Source organism: Rousettus aegyptiacus, unplaced genomic scaffold (genome assembly GCF_014176215.1).
Source record: "Rousettus aegyptiacus isolate mRouAeg1 unplaced genomic scaffold, mRouAeg1.p scaffold_m13_p_16, whole genome shotgun sequence".
NCBI classification, from domain to species: domain Eukaryota; kingdom Metazoa; phylum Chordata; class Mammalia; order Chiroptera; family Pteropodidae; genus Rousettus; species Rousettus aegyptiacus.
In genome coordinates, this window is record NW_023416291.1 from 42,510,688 (window position 1) to 42,527,499 (window position 16,812).

The 16,812-nt window shown below is 48.3% G+C and overlaps 1 long non-coding RNA gene across 1 annotated transcript in view; it reads left to right on the forward strand.

The window, feature by feature from the left end:
• The window catches only part of LOC107503716, a 20,503-nt gene extending 4,023 nt beyond the window's left edge, over positions 1 to 16,480 (forward strand). Inside the window, exons 2-4 of the long non-coding RNA XR_001595280.2 lie at positions 3,125 to 3,504; positions 9,434 to 11,789; positions 13,922 to 16,480. This is a non-coding gene — a long non-coding RNA (uncharacterized LOC107503716). The remainder of the gene's footprint in view (positions 1 to 3,124; positions 3,505 to 9,433; positions 11,790 to 13,921) is intronic.
• Positions 16,481 to 16,812: the final 332 nt, after the last annotated feature.

The window sequence follows — 16,812 nt, forward strand, 5'->3', positions numbered from 1 at the left end:
ACAGCAGACGTGTATTTTGTCCCAATTCCAGAGGCGGGAAGTTTGAGAGAGGGGTCAGCAGGGCCGGTTCCTCCTGAAGCGTTTGCCTGGCTTGTAGAGGGCTGCCTTCCACCACTGTTCTCACGGACTTCCCTCCGGGCTTCCCCCCTCCCCTCCTCTTCTTAGGAAGCTTATCATATAGGATTAGGAGCAACTCCACTTAACCTTGATCACTTCCTTAGTGACCTTAAATACAAATATAGGCACATTCGAAGTTCTAGGGGTCATAAAGTAGAAATGGGAGTTAAGGTGACACAGTTCAGCTCACAATATATACTAACCCCCTGCTGGAGAAAGACACCCAGGAATGGGACTGCTGGCTGAAGGATATGCATATGTAAAATTTTCACAGCTACAGCCAGATTTCAAATCAAAGAGGCTAAATCGGTGACGTCAACAGCAGTTTCTGATGGTGGCTGCTGCTTTGTATCTAGCCTGGCCAGGGATGTCTCATTCTTTTACATTTTTACCATTCCAATGTCAGGTTGTTTAATGAAATCACAGTGTTCCTTGATTTGCAATTTCCTCATGGATGCTTTGAGTTACCTGTCAGCTTTCCACCAGCCACATGACTTTTCCCCATCCTGGGTCATCTGGTCACATTCCTCCCGGGTGATCTCTGTTCTGGAACCTCCAAGTATTTGCCCTTTTGCTCAATCTGGAATCTCCATAATGAGGGTCTCTAAATGCTCTTTACTGTAAAAAGAAGAAAAATGAGTGTTTTTTTTTTTTCCTTCTGAAATCAATGGTTTTCCCAGGTTATGTCTATTCCGTACACTGTCTCCAAACTGGGGAGGGATCCTCCAGACCCCTCTCCTCGCATGTCAGGGGCAGGTCAAATTTCAGATTGGAGGGAATGCCGTGCAGTCCTAGCTTTAGGCAGTTCTCAGTTCTGACCTGTATGACCGTGAACAGTCATTTGACATCCCCAAGCCTCTGTGTTCTCATCCCTATAATGAGAATGTTTCTTGAGGACTCACTGGGACAATCCTCTTAATACAGACTATTAATACAGGGAGGTCTGTTGTTCCTTAGCTAACAAAATATCTTAAAGGGAATAATTGTATAATCCTCCCTGACCCCTAAAATCAAATTGTGCTTTTAAAGCCCAGAATCTTTTTCAACATGGCCCTACTGTTCCCCCTGCACATGTCCTGAGAAGCTGGGAATTCCTAGTTGGGCTTGATACCTCAATCCTCCTTGTAAATCATGGTGATGAGGCTGACTATATATTAGTCCTTTGCTTCACCCGGTATGAAGATGAATTAACTCTTACCCTAAATGAGGCCTTAAGGATGTGGGTGCTTCAGGAGGACACACCGGAGGAGGTGACAGAGTTCATGTACCAGCTTTCCCGGCTAGGTAAAAATAGCATTGCCTTCATGTTCATCCATCCAGCCTTCATCACAGCCCAACAGGTCCTGGACCAGCTGTTTACTAGGTGAGCACCTGCTCCCTCTTTCACACAGTAGTGACTCTGCCCGCTGCTAGCTGCGTGTCGAGAATGTCACCATATCTCTCTGAGCCTCAGAAAAGTGAGGTTGTAGAGGATAAACCTCATAGGGTTTTATAGGGACTAATAGGATAAACCATGGTAGGTGCTTACCTGGTGCTTGGTTCTGCAGAAAAGGCTACTGGATGTACAGTGGTTATTCATGGTATTTATTTCTCTCTCCCCCCAAGAAAAGTTGCCTTATCTGTCACTGACCTGTGGCATTTCTAAAAACACATGGAAAGCAGCATCAAGGGGTTTGAGATTATATCCAGCTTGTCCTTGTCCTTGTCCTTGTCCTTGGTATAGCATGATTAGGGATTTTTTGGGGTAGCAGGGCACCCAAGGCCCACTCAGATATCTGGGATGGTTCTGGTTGGAATTAATTTATTCAACAATATATATATTAAACACCCACTATATTTAGGCACTATTTGAGACATTTAGAATAACTCAGTGAATGAAGCAGACACAATTCTTGGGCCTTGAGTCTAGTCAGTGAGTCAGACAGGCACACTAGACTTCGTTCAGAGGTCCATCATACATCAAATCTGATGCCCCTGTGACTTTCTCTACGTCTAGAGGCATCGTCTCAATATTCTGACCAAGATGACGGATCACTGTATCATCTAAAAAAGTGAGTGGTCTTCAAGCTCAGAAGAAGGGCCTCCTGTGTCTACAGAACAGAATTGGGAGGAGAATACAGGGGCTGTGGGTGGGGAGGACCTGGCAGAACCCTGAATATTACACGTCTTCTGATTCTCGTAAAAGGGCTGAGCCAAAGAGAACTGGTGATGGGGTCCCAGGCCTCCTGGAACCAGAGGGGAGGCTGAGCTGAGCCGTTCCTGAGAGTTTCATCCCTACCACAGTCCCATCTTGCTCTGCCTGCCCCTCTAAACCCACCCCCTCCAGACCACCATCACCAGGTCCAGAACAAGAGATGTGGTGAGCAGCCTCCTCATAGGTCTGTCTTAATCCTCAGTCTAGATGCTCAGGTTCATGGAGGACTGGCATAGGCCATGTCTATGCACTTTGGGAGAAATTTCAGTGGCAAGAAGAGAATTGCACAGACTCTGTTAAACCTACTGGGTGACCAGGTCAGCCACTGCCAGGACAGCCACACAGGAATCAGGGATAAGATGGGGTAAGGTGTCCTCTGGCATAGAGGTCCGCTCTCAAACAAGGATGTCATGGGAGGGCAGTATGGAAGGAAAGGCCAGGACGCTGACTCTACTGCCCAACTCCCTCTCCCCAGTGCTATGTATTCTATGCTGGGAACCTGGCCAGACCAGGTGCAGGATTCTGGCCAGTCCCTGCACTTTCCCTGTTGGAAGCTACAGCTGGCTTATGTGCAGGTTTGCTTGCCTGGATCTGACCTTGTGCTCAATACCCATCTTCTCTGGGTGTAGCTTGAACATCTAAAGCCCACTGAGGCAGAGCCAGAAGGCGAGGAGAATGCAGTCTGGGAAGAATATCTGTGGTGGGGTTCATGGGCTGGAGTTTTCCCTAGGGGCAGTGGCATCTTTCCTGTCTCTGGAAAGGCGTTAGGAAAGTCAAATATGTGCATGAACCTGTCTCTTTATACTGTTTCAGAACCATCTCCAGAGCTCTAGCCAGATGCAGAGCCAGAGCAAGGGCCAGCTCCGGGCTAGAGTCAAGTTCAGCACTGTTTCAACCATCTGTGCTAGTGCTGGAGTCAGCATCACCTCCATCAACCCCTTCAGAGTTGGAGCGGCCATCAACCTCTCCTTTAGCCTCAGAGCCAGCTCCTGAGCTAGAGCCATCTGGATCACCAGCTGGTGAATTCAGTGTGAATTCCATCTCCAGCTGCAGCAGTAACAATAGTGCCAGCTCCAGCCGTAGAACCTGACTGCCCTTGGGCTGCGACCACCAAGAACCCGCTGAAGGAGGAGAAGCCCACCTTGGAGAAGCCTCCAAGGCTGGTGGCAGAGCAACTGACTCTGATGGATATGGTGAGCAGTGGGGCTCTCAGGGCAGTGTGGGACAGACCTTCTCTTTGCCATCAGCTGCTCTGACCAACCTTTCCCTGATAGGGACTCCTATGCTCTGGGTCCAAATCCCAGTTCCACCACTTACCTACTGTGTGACCTGGGCAACTTTCTTAACCCTTGAGCCTTCACTGTCCACTTCGGACAGTAGAGGTGGACACTTATAGGACCTGTCACCCAGAGTGGCTTTGCAGATTAAATGAGACAGAACAGATAGAAAGCTGGGTGGGTCCTGACCCTCTTGGTGGAGGAGGGGAGCTCACTGTTGTGCAGCTAGATGAGTCACCAACACAACTTCCCAGGTAGCTCAGGAGTGTCAGCATTTATTAGGCACCTGATGTGTACTTTACTACAGGGGAGACAAATAAAGCCCATGGTTGTAGCTGTCACGGGACTGTGCACTGAACGGGGAGTCAGACTACAGGGATGATCAGGATGGTGGGAGATTATCCCTTGGCATGAGGAGACTTGGGCTGCCTCCTGGAGCTCTGAGTTAGCGAGCATGGGCTGGGTGCAAATGCCCCTCTCCCTTCTCTGCCATCAGTGGGTCCTGGGTCATTCTATGCTGGGTCCACTCAGTAAATAGGAAGAAACCCAGGGACTCCCACAAGGCTCAGGCCACATCTTTAGCTCCAGCTCTGACTAGTGACTCCTGCCTGGGACTGCGGGAGACCGTGGACACTGAGCTGGGGTATGGCAGGGCTGGGTGACACCCCCCTTCTCCCCAAGAGCTGTTCAAGAAGGTGGTGTCCCACTACCTCCTGGGCTCAGTATGGTCCCAGAGGAAAAAGCCTAGCAAAGAGCACCTGGTGCCCACCATTCATGCCACTGTCACCCAGTTCAACAGTGTGGTCAGTGCATCATCACCACTTGCCTCAGGGATCTTAGTATGACAGCCTGTGACAGGGCCAGGGTTGTGGAGCATTGCATCGAAGTGGCCAGGGTATGCTATGGGAGGCCCAGTGGAGTCCTTGCCTGGAGCCTTGAAAAATGCCTCTACTCCTTTATCAGCTCTCAGGATTGCAATCTATAGGCTGAGTCCCTGCACAGTCCCTAGGTCCCTTCTGCCATGGGAAAGCTGACTTTGATTCTCAGGTCCCAGTGGTGGAGGCTCACTCCCTACCTGGCTCCTTCCTTGGGTTGAGCTAAAATCCTCCTTTCTGTGATTGTTACACTTCGGGTCCTGAACATGCCATCCCTAGGCTCCCCGAGAATCTGTCCCACCTAGGAGAGGAAATGTAAATTGAGGAGGACTGAAGGTAGAGCAAGCAGAGCTCCAGCTCCCCACCTCACTGCTCATTTCTTCCTTTCTCCATGGGTGCTGAATCCTCGGGAACGTCTCCTCACTATATGCCATTCTTTGTGCTCTATAGTTACTGGATTTACCGTCTGTAGAAGCCGAGGGGAAAAGAGGAGTAGGCCTCTCCCATAGAAGGACCAGGGTGGCGAGGGATCTGCCCTATGTCTGCCATTGCCCCTTCAGCAGCTAGTGCCTGTTGGGAGGCAGCCAACCTTCCGGACAGGGACTGGGCTGGTAGGCGGAGTCTCTAAGCCTCCCTGGGTCCTTAAGCCACTGATTCTGCTTTAGGAATCAAATTTCCTTAAATGTCAGATACCGCAGCAGTCCCCAACCTTTTTGGCACCAGGGACCGGTGCTCCCATGGGAATCTGAGGCCTGATGATCTGAGGTGGAGCTGAGGCGGTGATGCTAGCCCTTGGGAGCGGCTAGAAATACAGATGAAGCTTCACTCGCTTGCCAGTCGCTCACCCTTGATGTGTGGCCCAGTTCCTAACAGGCCATGGACCAATATTAGTCCGTGGCCTGGGGATTAGGGACCCCTGAGATACTAGGTTGAACAAAATTGATTTTTCAAGTGTTTACTTTATAGCAACAGAACTCTACACTCAGTTGAGACTGAAACTGGTCAAAACAGAGCTGCTCAATAGAAATGGGAGTGGAGGCCCAGGTGACCAACATGACAGTTCTCACCCTGGTCCCATGGGGACCTTCCTGCCCAGAGGAACCCTGAGAAAACTCTCATCCAGGCAGTTTAAATCTTTTAGATTCTCAAATAAAAGGAATTTGCACTTAATCCCTTCTCCACACATTGTTCCTAAACACCTCTTTCCTACTTTCCCTTCTAATCAGGAAGAGCTCCTGAACATTTAAAAATCTGTGTGGTGAAGACAACTCACTGAGCAGGCCACAGCTCATCAAGGCAGAGTGGAGGCTGGTGGCCTGGAAAGAGAGGAGGACGAGAACGAAGAACGGGGGACAGGGCAGGATGTATCTTTGATAGTTTGTCACTTAAAGTTTTTCTGAACAATTTCTCTCGATCTTGTCCTGATGAGCAGGAAGAGGGTCAGGTCTTTTTTTTTTTTTTTTTTTTCAATTTATTTATTTTAATTAATTTCAAGTATACAGTACATTGGTTAGATATCTATATAGTTCATAAAATGATCCCCCCCAATGGCCCTCCACCTAGCCATCATATTAATGCTAACTGCATTCCCTATGCCGTGCTCCCCATCCCTGTGACCAATTATCAACTACTAATTTGTACTTCTTTAACCTTTCACCCCATTCTCCCGGCCCCACAAACCCCCCTTACCTCTGTTCATCACCAAATTATCCACTATATTTGTGACTCTGTTTTGGATTAGTTCGTTCATTTTATTCCTTAGATTCCACATATAAGTGAAATCATATAGTGTTTATCTTTATCTGGCTTAAATACTTTCTAGATCCATCAAAGCAATATCTTTTTCCATCCCCTTCCTTTTAGTCTATGTGTGTTTTTCAATCTGAAGTGAGTTTCCTGTAGGCAGCATTACGTAGGAGTCTTGTTATACATTCAGCCACTCTATCTTTTGGTTGGAGCACTTAATTCTTTTCTATTTAAGATACTTATTGATAGGACTGTAGTTGTTACCATTCTTTATTCCCGTTTTTCGATTTTTTTTCTTCTTAAAGAAGTCCCTCTAACATTTCCTTTAATACTGGCTTGGTGGTGATAAATTATTTTGTCTAGGAAGCTCTTTATCTGTTCTTTAACTCTAAATGATAGCTTTGCTGGATAAAGTATTCTTGGTTGTAGATCCTGGGTCTTTATTATGTCTAATATTTTTTGCTAAGCCCTTCTGTCCTGCATAGTTTCTTTTGAGAAATCAGCCGCCAGTCTTATGGGTGTTCCCTTATAGGTAACTATTTGTTTTTCTCTTGCTGCTTTTAATACTCTTTCTTTGTATTTAAACTTTGACATTTTAATTATGATGTGTCTTGGTGTGGGCCTCTTTGGATCCCTGATTATTGGAATTCTCTGAGCTTCCTGGGGTTTTATGCCCATTTCCTTCATCAGGTTAGGGAAGTTTCCATCATTATTTCTTCAAACAGCTGTTCATCATCTTGATTTTCTTCAGTTACGCCGATCAGATGGATATTTGGACTCTCAATAGTGTCCCATATGCTCCTTAAATTATTTTTATAGACTTGGCATCTTATCTCTTGTCATTCTGGTTGAGTGTCCTTGGCTTTCTTGTCCTCTAGATAGGGCATTTGATCCTCTTCTTTATTTACTTTGTTTATTCCTTTGTTTATTCCATTTAATATATTTCTCATCTCATCTGAGACAATGTGTTCATTTCAGACTGGTTCCCTTTTATAATTTCCATTTCCATTTTTATGTTTTTTATCTCTTTGTTGAAGTTCTCACTGAATTTATCTACACTTCCCAAAAGTACATTAAGCATCTTTATAACCAGTGTTTTGAACTCTGCATCTGTTAGATTACTTGACTCCATTCTATCTGGATCTCTGTTCTGTTCTCTCATATGGCTTCTGCTTCTTTGTCTTCCCATTTTGGCTGCCTTTCTGTGTCTGTTTCTATGTACTAAGCAAAGCTCCTAAGTCTCCCAGTCTTATTAGTGTGGATTTGTGAAGTAGGTGTCCAGTGGCACAATCCTAAGAGGGGTTCAGCTGCAGGCCAAATTTGGCCCAAGCCTCAACTCTTCTGGGGCCACCTGTTGAGATTCTGCAAGTAATCCACAGATGCTGTGCTTATAGTTGTCAAAAGGCCACACCAGAAACAGAGGCCAGCTGCCTCCAGTGTGAGTCTAGGTGGTGCTCAGCAAGGAGCATCTGACTCTCTGAGGATGGACCTGGATGTGGCTTGGGTGGGGCTGCAAGTTGGGGGAAGCAGGGCTTCAGGGAATCCTCTGGACAGAGGGACCTCTGTTATCCAGTTCGATGATGTCTTGGCTATGGCGGTGCTGTGTCCTGTGCACTGGTAGGGGAGAGGGCCCAACAGGGAACACTGGATACTGCTGGCACTTCTGTACCCAGCGAGCCTCCCCTCGGCCTTCACTCCGACAATGTCTCCCTGTACATCCCTGGTGCCCCCTGCGTGCAGCCGAATCGGCACTAGCGCTCAAAGCGAGCAGGTCTATCACCGCGAAAATCCACTTGTGAATGTAGCCTCTTTAAGAGGCTTCTGCCGCTGTCATGGCCGCAGCCTTCATCTCACTCAGCCGCTCGAGAACAGGCAGTCCTACGGCCTCATTGCAGGGTGATTTCTTGGATTTCTCCCTCGTTGTATGGCTTGTTCATCTAGATCCCAGGCGATTTTTCCTTGATGCTTGCTCCTTGTTTCCGTCGCAACTTTGATTTGGTCACCAGAGGGATGAATAGAGCCTCTATCATCTACACCATTTTTTTTTCCCTCCCCTATGGCTCCAGTCTTTTGAGAAGTCCAGCTGCTCTAATCTCTGTTCTTGGGTTTCCTCTGTCCTAATAAATCTCCCCTCTTGCTTTAAAAAAATAGGCATGAGCTAAGTGAAGGAGGGAACAAATGGATTAATCAGCAGCCGAAGGAACTGACAAATGAATGACAAAGTGACCAGGACAATTAATTCATGTCTCCAAATGTTCACAGAAACTAGAAGAGAAACAAGACTCAAGCAGAAGAAAAAGAAAGGCCTCCCCACTGGGGATGCCTCAGCGAGATCTCTCCCTCCCTCCCAACATCAGGGGTCTCTATTCTTCCAGGGAGCCAGGGCCAATTTCAGCTGCAACAGACAAGCGGGGGGCAGGGCGGGTGGGTGGGAGAGGAACAAGGGAGGGAGAGGGAGGCGGAGGATGGATGGCCTCTCTGCAACCTCTACTACATGCTCTCCTCCCCTCCATGTGGCCTTCCTACACGTCCCTTTCTGAGTCCCAAACTTGACTTTCAGTAGTGGGAGGGCTCAGGATTCATAAACATCCCTGAAGAGATTTTCTGCAGCAGCAGTAGCAGCATCACCCAGCCTCACAGGAGCCTAGAGCCTGAGGACCTCACACGCACAGAAAGCCCCAGATCCTCCTCTGTCTTGGGCTGGCTCACAGCTGAGTTCAAGGGGCTCCACAGTATGGCGGAGATGAGGGGGTTCCATTGTCTGTAGTGCTTTGTTTTGGGATGAAAAAGCAGAAGCCCAAAGAGTGGAAGGAATTGTCTCAGGGCCATGCAGTGAGTGGCACAGTCCTCCTCTAGATGCTTGCTCAGACGAAACTCATTTTCTTTGTCAGACTCCTGGGTGATGGCCACTCTCAGAGTAAATGATCAGTTCTGAAACTCAGTAGCACATGGTGGTCAGTGGATGTTTGTGGACTGAATAAGTGATTTTAATGGGACACAGAAAGCAGGCCTTGAATCTGAGAGTGGACTCCAAGTCCTTTTCTCAGACAGGAGGTCTTGGTCCTTTTCAGTCTGGGTGAAATGAAACTGGACACTCACCCCTGCTCTCTCAGGCATTGCGCTATGTCCCACCCCAGAAACATGGTGAACAGGTCACAAGTTTCATTGGAGCAGGTGGTCATATGACCGTGAGCTGGCCATTTAGTATATTTCATTCTCCTCAGTGACAGTGATGGACTCAGTGGTGTGCACGTGTGACCAACCAGGTCCCAGGGGTCAGCCCTTAGTGTTGGAATCATGGGGCAAACGAACCTCTACTTCCGTTGGGGCCCGGAAGGGATATGACATCATCCTGTGGCTGTTGGTGGCCATCTTGGTTTCATAAGTGGAAAGCTCGCCTGAGAATGACACCAGCACAGAAGTAAGTAAGCAAAACCGAGTTTAGGAGAGGTGGTTCTTTGCAGGATTCTCGAGCAGAGAGACGGGACACTGAGCTAGAAGCTGGAAGCAGCGTTTATTGATGCCGGCACCGGCTCAGCGGATTCTTATCCAAAGACTGAGCTCCGATTGTAACATAACTGGCAGTTTTATAGTCTTGTCATTCCTACACAGCTACAGAGATGAGGAAGAACATTAATTGGTTGGCAATCTATGAGAAAACTGATGTCAGCTGGAGAGTCCTTGGGAGGGGGTGCAGTCAGGAACGGACTTGTCTGAGCAGGAAATGGCCAGTCAGGGTCAGGCTGCCACAATTCCAGCTGATGTCAGTTAGCACCCAGGGAAAGCCTTGCCTGAAGCAATCAATCTTCCTTTAGACTTCCTAGTTACATAAATTATTTCCTATTGCTTTGAATGTTTGCTTAGTTAAGCCACTTTGGGATTCCTGTGAATGGTTATCAAAAAAATTTCGACTTTTTCTATCAGCTGGCCAAATGGAGCACCCAGGAACTGCAAACATATAGATTTAGGCTAGCTTCAAGGAAGACTTCCAGTGCAGGAATGCAGTCTAATGTGGAACTCCAAAGGGATCCAAGCAATGCCTGTTGAGGGCCAGCTGCAGGCTGGGTCATTCACCTTCCCCAAATTAATCCTTATGGGATTTAAACCTGTTAAGGTAGCAATCGATGAACCCATTTTAGAGGGCAAGACTGAGGCTTAGAGAAGAGACATAACTGGGCCATCGTACAGAAGTGTGAACCCAGACCGCACACCGACATTCTGCTGCTTGTACATTTAGAAGCCGCATGATGTGTCTTGTCCATGTGGTGGGAGCTAAGGCACCCAGCCCCACGCCCGGGATACTGTGTGTGCCTGAGACTTGGTAACTGCCATGTGGCTCTTAGGAGACTCCCAAAAGCAATTCACACCAAAGGAAGGAAGGAGACATTTTTCACCAGCACCACGGAACCTCTTAGGCTCCCGACACCCAGCATCCCTTTTTCTTGCTTTGCTTGGCAATTACATAGTCATGATCACGTGACCACACGGCCAGTACCCCATTCGCTGGCAGGCATCCAGAGCTCCTATAAGAGCCTTCCTGCTTCACCATACCTGGGGACATCTTCCTTCCTTTGGCTGGGGGACCCTCACCCCCATTTGCACACCGGCAGTCTTTTCCAGAACGTGCAGAAACCGCACTCCATTTGGACGGCAAGTATCCAACACTGCTCCCTTTTTCATGGCTCCCTTGAAACTCAGCTCATGTATTCCTTTGTCCGCACCAGGGCCTCCTGTAGCTGCCACGGGATAGACTGAGCTGGTAATAAATCATCAGCTCATCACTTGAGGCACATGGTTAGTGATATCTGACAGATGGGACCTCCCGCTTCACACCGGAAAGGCCGTAGAAGCCCCCGGGGTCTGGAAGTAGTACTTGGGCCAATGTGAATCCAGAGACTTTTTGATGGCTGGAGGCTTCTGGCCATAGTGGCGGTGGTATGATGAGGTCCCCGAGGTGTCCTTAAGGCTTGTTGTGTGTGTGGATTCAGAGCACACAGAGCATAAAAGGCAGAGGCTGCCCCAGGGGTGCTCACAGACCAAAGACGGCCAAGCCAGCCAGCCAGAGCATCATGGCTCATGAGCTGCGTCATGAGTGAAGGTTGCGGGGATAGGGGCCGAGACCCAAGTCTGCCGAGGAACCAGTTAAGGACAGAGAATTTTCAACTGAGACTTGAAGGCTATATCAGTTACATATGTGTTGGGCTGAAGTAACAGAAAACTCTACGAAGAGTGACTTCAACTACAAAGGCATCTAAGGTTTAATGTTCAAAGATGTGAGAGATGGGCGGTCCAGAGGTGGACCGTCTGGTGGCCCAACACCGTGATCGGTGACCGAGATGTCACCCACCTGTCTACTTCCCCATTAACGGAATGCTGGTGTCACTCCCTCATGGTTGCAGGATGGCTGCCCCTACTCTGGCCATCATATCTGCATAGTTAAAGCTCAGATGGGAAGCAGGGGCCATCTCCTGCCCTGCCCGTCTCTTTCTTTTCAGGACGGAAAATCTCTCACATTCCTTCACTTCCCCTGCTCTCCAGTGTGGCCCCGTGCGGTGTGGCATGCCCCCTTCTCTGGAAACCGTGAGTAGCGATCTGCCTTTTCAGTGGCAGTCATTTCTTGATCTGTTGGCCCTACCAAACCTCAAATTTTCTATTGATGCATTCTACTTTAAAGCAGCCCTACAAGATACTTTGCAGATGCTTAGAGTCAATATATGAAGACTACATGGACTATATACATTTTCACAACAGCCTCAAGAACCTGAATATTTTAAATTACCTCAGAGTTCCTTTCTCCCATAGAAGTGCAGTTTCCGTAAGAATGAAGTGCATGTAGGAAATTATATAGACAAGACAGGACACCTGAGGAGTCCTAAATATCTATCTCCCCAAACTGAGGCTTGACCAAGTTCCACTTTCTGCCTTCACACCATGAGTGGCATTTGGTTAGCTTTAGAAATTAAGCTTTTCAGCTTGTCAGCTTAGCAAGGAACTTGTCAGTTCCAAACTCACATTTCTAGCAATAATCGTGCTACACCAGATGTGAGACAGCCTGTTCCCTGAGTTATTTAATATCTACAGCTATTAGCAGTGAGAGAGTCAGCATAGCATATTTCAAAAGCAGCTGCGTCTTTGGGAGTGGGCGGAGGGGGAGTGCAGAAGTGGGTGGAAAGAAGATGACATCCCTGGAAGGAACCACTCCAGACTCATTTAGTTGGCAGCATTGATCTTCACATGTTAGGTTTCCAGAAAAGTGCGGGAGAGGAGAGTGGGCTGGAGCTGAACTTGGCTGTCACCCTACAGAAGGGAGGGCTGACACTTTCAGGCAGCTGTGGTTCTTGGGGCAGCCTGACTCAGGGGAAGAATAGAAAAGTCCCTTCCAAGACCACTGTCCTGGTTAGGATAAGGTCCAGTGGCTGTAACAAAGGGTCCCACATTGGAGAGGCAGACAGAAGCCTGCATCTCTCTCCCGTTCTCTCTAGAGCAGATGGTCCAGGGCTGGTCCAACAGGTCTGCTTCAGGAAGCTCCTCTCCTCAATGCCTCATCATCCCTGGGGAGTTACCTCGTCCACACAGGCCAGGGTGCAGCTGCAGCTTCAGAGCTCATGTTCCCAGCAGCAGGACAGAGGGAGAGGCAGAAGGAAGGGCCTGCTTCCCTCTCCTGGGAAATAACCTAGAACTTGCATAGACCCCTTCCTGTCCCATCCTGGAGCAAGGGCTTGGTCACAGACCAAGCCTAGCTGCAGAGGAGGCTGGGAACCCCGTAGTCCTGGCCCCCAGTGCTCAGCTGTAAGTGGGGTGAGGGGTTGCTCTGAGAGAGAAGTGGGCAAGGCTGTTGGCAGCCACCTGGATGTCTCTGTCACACTCTTTGTAATGTCCCCTCCTACCACCCAACCTCTTTGTACCCTGATTTCCTGCTTTATGAGAGGTTGTCCATCACATAAATTTCATTAACTCGTAACTCCGGAACCCACTGAAAATCATGGATCAGCGAATGCTTTTCATTTGATTTGCTGGCAAATCGCAGGTGGGACTATTCCTGACTCTGAGGCTCTCCCCGACCCCGAGCCCTCTGTGCACAGGAGCCAGGGGCATCTTGTCCAGTGGCAGTTGGTCGTGTCCCTCCCTGCTAAGGATCCTCTGCTGTTTAGGACAAACCCAAAGCCCTTCCTGTGGACCCGAGTGGGCACTAAGGAGGGAGAGCAGGGGCAGCCCCTGGCCCAGCCAGGCAAGGCCAGAGCTCACAGACAGAGAAAGTCTCCTGAGCAGAGCGTTGCCATCGGAGCTGACCGATGTCCTGGCCTTGAGCTGGGGGATGTGTAAGTTTGGACTGCAGAGCAAAATGGACCAGTGGGGGTGGGTCCTGGAAACCAGGGGTGCTAGTCCAACCCTCTGTCCCCAACCTCGCCCCCCACATCAGTCCTGTATGCACCGAACACTCCTGCTTCCTCCTGCCCCAAGCCTTCTCCACTTCCCATTCAAATCCAAGCCTCAGGGCCCCACCCCTATGGGCCAACGGGAAGGCTTTACTCCCACCTTATAGTCAGAAGACTCAACTGCACAAGTAAGTGACCCCTAAGCCACTTTGGGATCCACAGAGAAGTGTTCTCTGACACCCCACACAGGCCAAAAGTCCCCCTCAATCCTTCTGAAAACATGAGGTACCGTGAGTGTAGAAGGTAACACACAATTTTTGTCTTTCTGCCTTGCAGCACGGCTTGTGGTCATTTCCCTTTGGAGCCACATTTGTTGCTGTGGGGAGTTCACGTGATAATTCTCTTCAGTCATTTTTCCATTAGTCGTTCTGATGAAGTCCAAGTACCACATCATTGCACGGTTCTCAAACTGGAGGATGTACAGCCCCAGTTCTGTGTCGGGGGGATACAAAACAGTATTTGGCACATCCCTGTGGAGCACCCAGTTTATTACAAGATTTGGAAAACCCAAGTACTTTAATAAGAACCGCCCCACCCCCACACAGCTAGAAGAAAAGAGGAGAAGGACCCTGGGAAAACAGTCCATTCCCTGAAGTTTCACCCATGTGGGGGCCAAAGCGTGGACTTGCAGCAAGGGTGGCCTCTTCTCTTTTCCCCCAGATGGCTCCAGACTGTCCTTCGGGCTTAGCAGGTATTTTGGGTACGATGCTTCTGAAGGCCATGGAGATACTGGTACCAACCATCTTGATTTGAATCCTGTGCAGAGAACACTGGGGCAATTTGCACGCCTCCATCGCCCTCTGGACCAAGTCCTTCACCACAGCGTGAACTTCTTGCCCTGCTTTCATGCATGGTGGTTTGCACCCAGCCTCTGGCCAGTCCCTCGCACCTCATTGCCGGCCTCCCCGGAGCTCAGCATTTTGGAGTTCAGCATGTAAAATGCAAGGAGAGCATCTTGACCCCCCCCCCCTCCAGGGTCTTTGACCGTGGCCCTGTCTTGGCCATCCACAATTTAAAACAGTACACTGGCTTTACTTGGTTCCCTTTGCCATGCTGCTGCTTAGTGGTCAGCCTACAGCAGAGGTGCATTAAGAGACAGTTTCAGAACCTCCTCGTCACCCCCTGACAGCCCTAGCTATGGCCAGAGGGAGAGGCTGGGGTCACCCCATAAGGCTGTCTGGCGTAGATGAAGTTTTCCTTGTTGGTTCTCTCCGGGGCTCCACTGCTACTGCTGGTGCTGTGGGTGGAGGGGAAGCTCCAAGAGCCACGCTGAGGGGCTGGACTGAGGGTGGAGGTCCTTGACTTCAGCTAGCTTGGGAACTGGCTGGCTCTTCGGCCTTCTATCCTGATGGCTTATCCCTGTGGGTGGGGAAAGACTGCAGCTCTTCGAGTCTGGGGGAGGGAAGGGCCTCACTTTGATGGTCCAGCCCTTCACCTTGGGTGTTTTGTGGCTCAGAATTAGGTATGTGGCCATTGCTCTGTCATACTTTCTGCCTCTTATTGATACTAGCTGCAAAGTCATATGACATGGTGACCTACTAACTACACTAATGACATGATCAGATCCCAGGTCCCTTGGCCACCTGAGGGTTTATGCTGTCACAGGAACGCTCCTCGTGTGGCCTGAGTTCCCCCTCCTGGCCCATGTTTAGCTATGGGACCTTCATTAATTTTGTCCAGAGTTCCTCTGTCATGGGAGTTGAGGGTCAAAACATTTTCAAAACCTCACACTCCAAAGAGATGAAATAGTGACCATGGTACTGCCTGCCCAGGACCCTCTCCCTTAGCTCCCAAGAGTCTTCTGCCATGAAGGGCAAAGTCCCAGTGACCATTTTGTATACGGCAACTCCCACACTCCACACGTCAACTCCAGGGCCATCGTAGCCTTGTCCAGGAAGAGCTCTGGGGCGGCGTAAGGGAGGCTGCCGCAAACTCATTGCTCAGCCCAAAGTCTGCAAGTTTTACATTCAGCGTAGCATCAAAAAATGCATTAATTCTCTGTCTTCAGGTCCCTGTGGCCGATGCCCCTCTGGTGGCAGTACTGCACAGCTGATACCAGCTGCTGGGAAATGCCTTGGGCCACACTCTCCGTCACACGGCCACGGTCCGGTAGATAATCAAACATGTTCCCTCTGTTCACATGCTCCATTATAGTGTGTTTCTGGTGTCAGTCACCTCAAATAACTTTATAATACTTGGGTGGTTTGGAGCCTTCATGCAGTGGAAGTCCCAAATAAATCTGGAGGAGCCCTGATTGATGACTTTGACAGCCACCTTTATCCCAGTCAGAATGTGCTGGGCCACCTCTACCTTGGCAAAAGTTCCCTGGCTGATGGTATTCAGGAGCTTGTAGTGGCTAACACAAAGCTCATCATCAGTAGAGATGGCTGCAAGGTAATGTGACACGGTGACCTACTAACTACACTAATGACATTATTATCAATGCGAACTACCCTAGCAAACAATACTAACTATACTAACTATGCGAACAATGCTAATAAACCATACTATACTATGCTTGCTGATACTAATACTAACAATGCTAGCTATGCTAACTAATGATGCTAACAAATGATACTAAAGATACTATGCTAACTGATGCTAATACTAACAATGCTAACATGCTTACTGTGCTAATAAATAATACTAATAAACAATGCTAACTATACTAATGACATCAATACTAACTCTACAAAATATCCTACGAATAATAACAATACTAAAATTTTTTTTCAAGGAAAAAAATGAGAGAAAGAACAAATAAAAAAAGAACTAAGGAAAGAATAGAGGAAAAGAAAATGAAAAAAGTGAAAAAGAAAAATAATGAGAAAAAATAGAAAAATAAGAAAAAATAATAATAAAGAAGAAAAATGAGAAAAAGAAAGTATAGACAAAAGGGGGGAAAAAACAGAACAATGACAAAAGGCAAAAACAAGTTAGCTAGTCCAAGTCTTACAGGTCATCACAAATCAGCTTCCTGTGCTCTAAGGAAAAAAATCTCAGCCAAGCCAAGACCTTATATAGGAGTTTTTTGTAATTTCATCACAATATTGCCTTATAAAGTCAGAACAAGACAGAGCAATCATGGCTGAGGATAAACCACAGTTTTTTGTCCTTATTTTTTGGTCTCAAGACCCATTTACACTTAAAAAAAAACCCACAAAAAG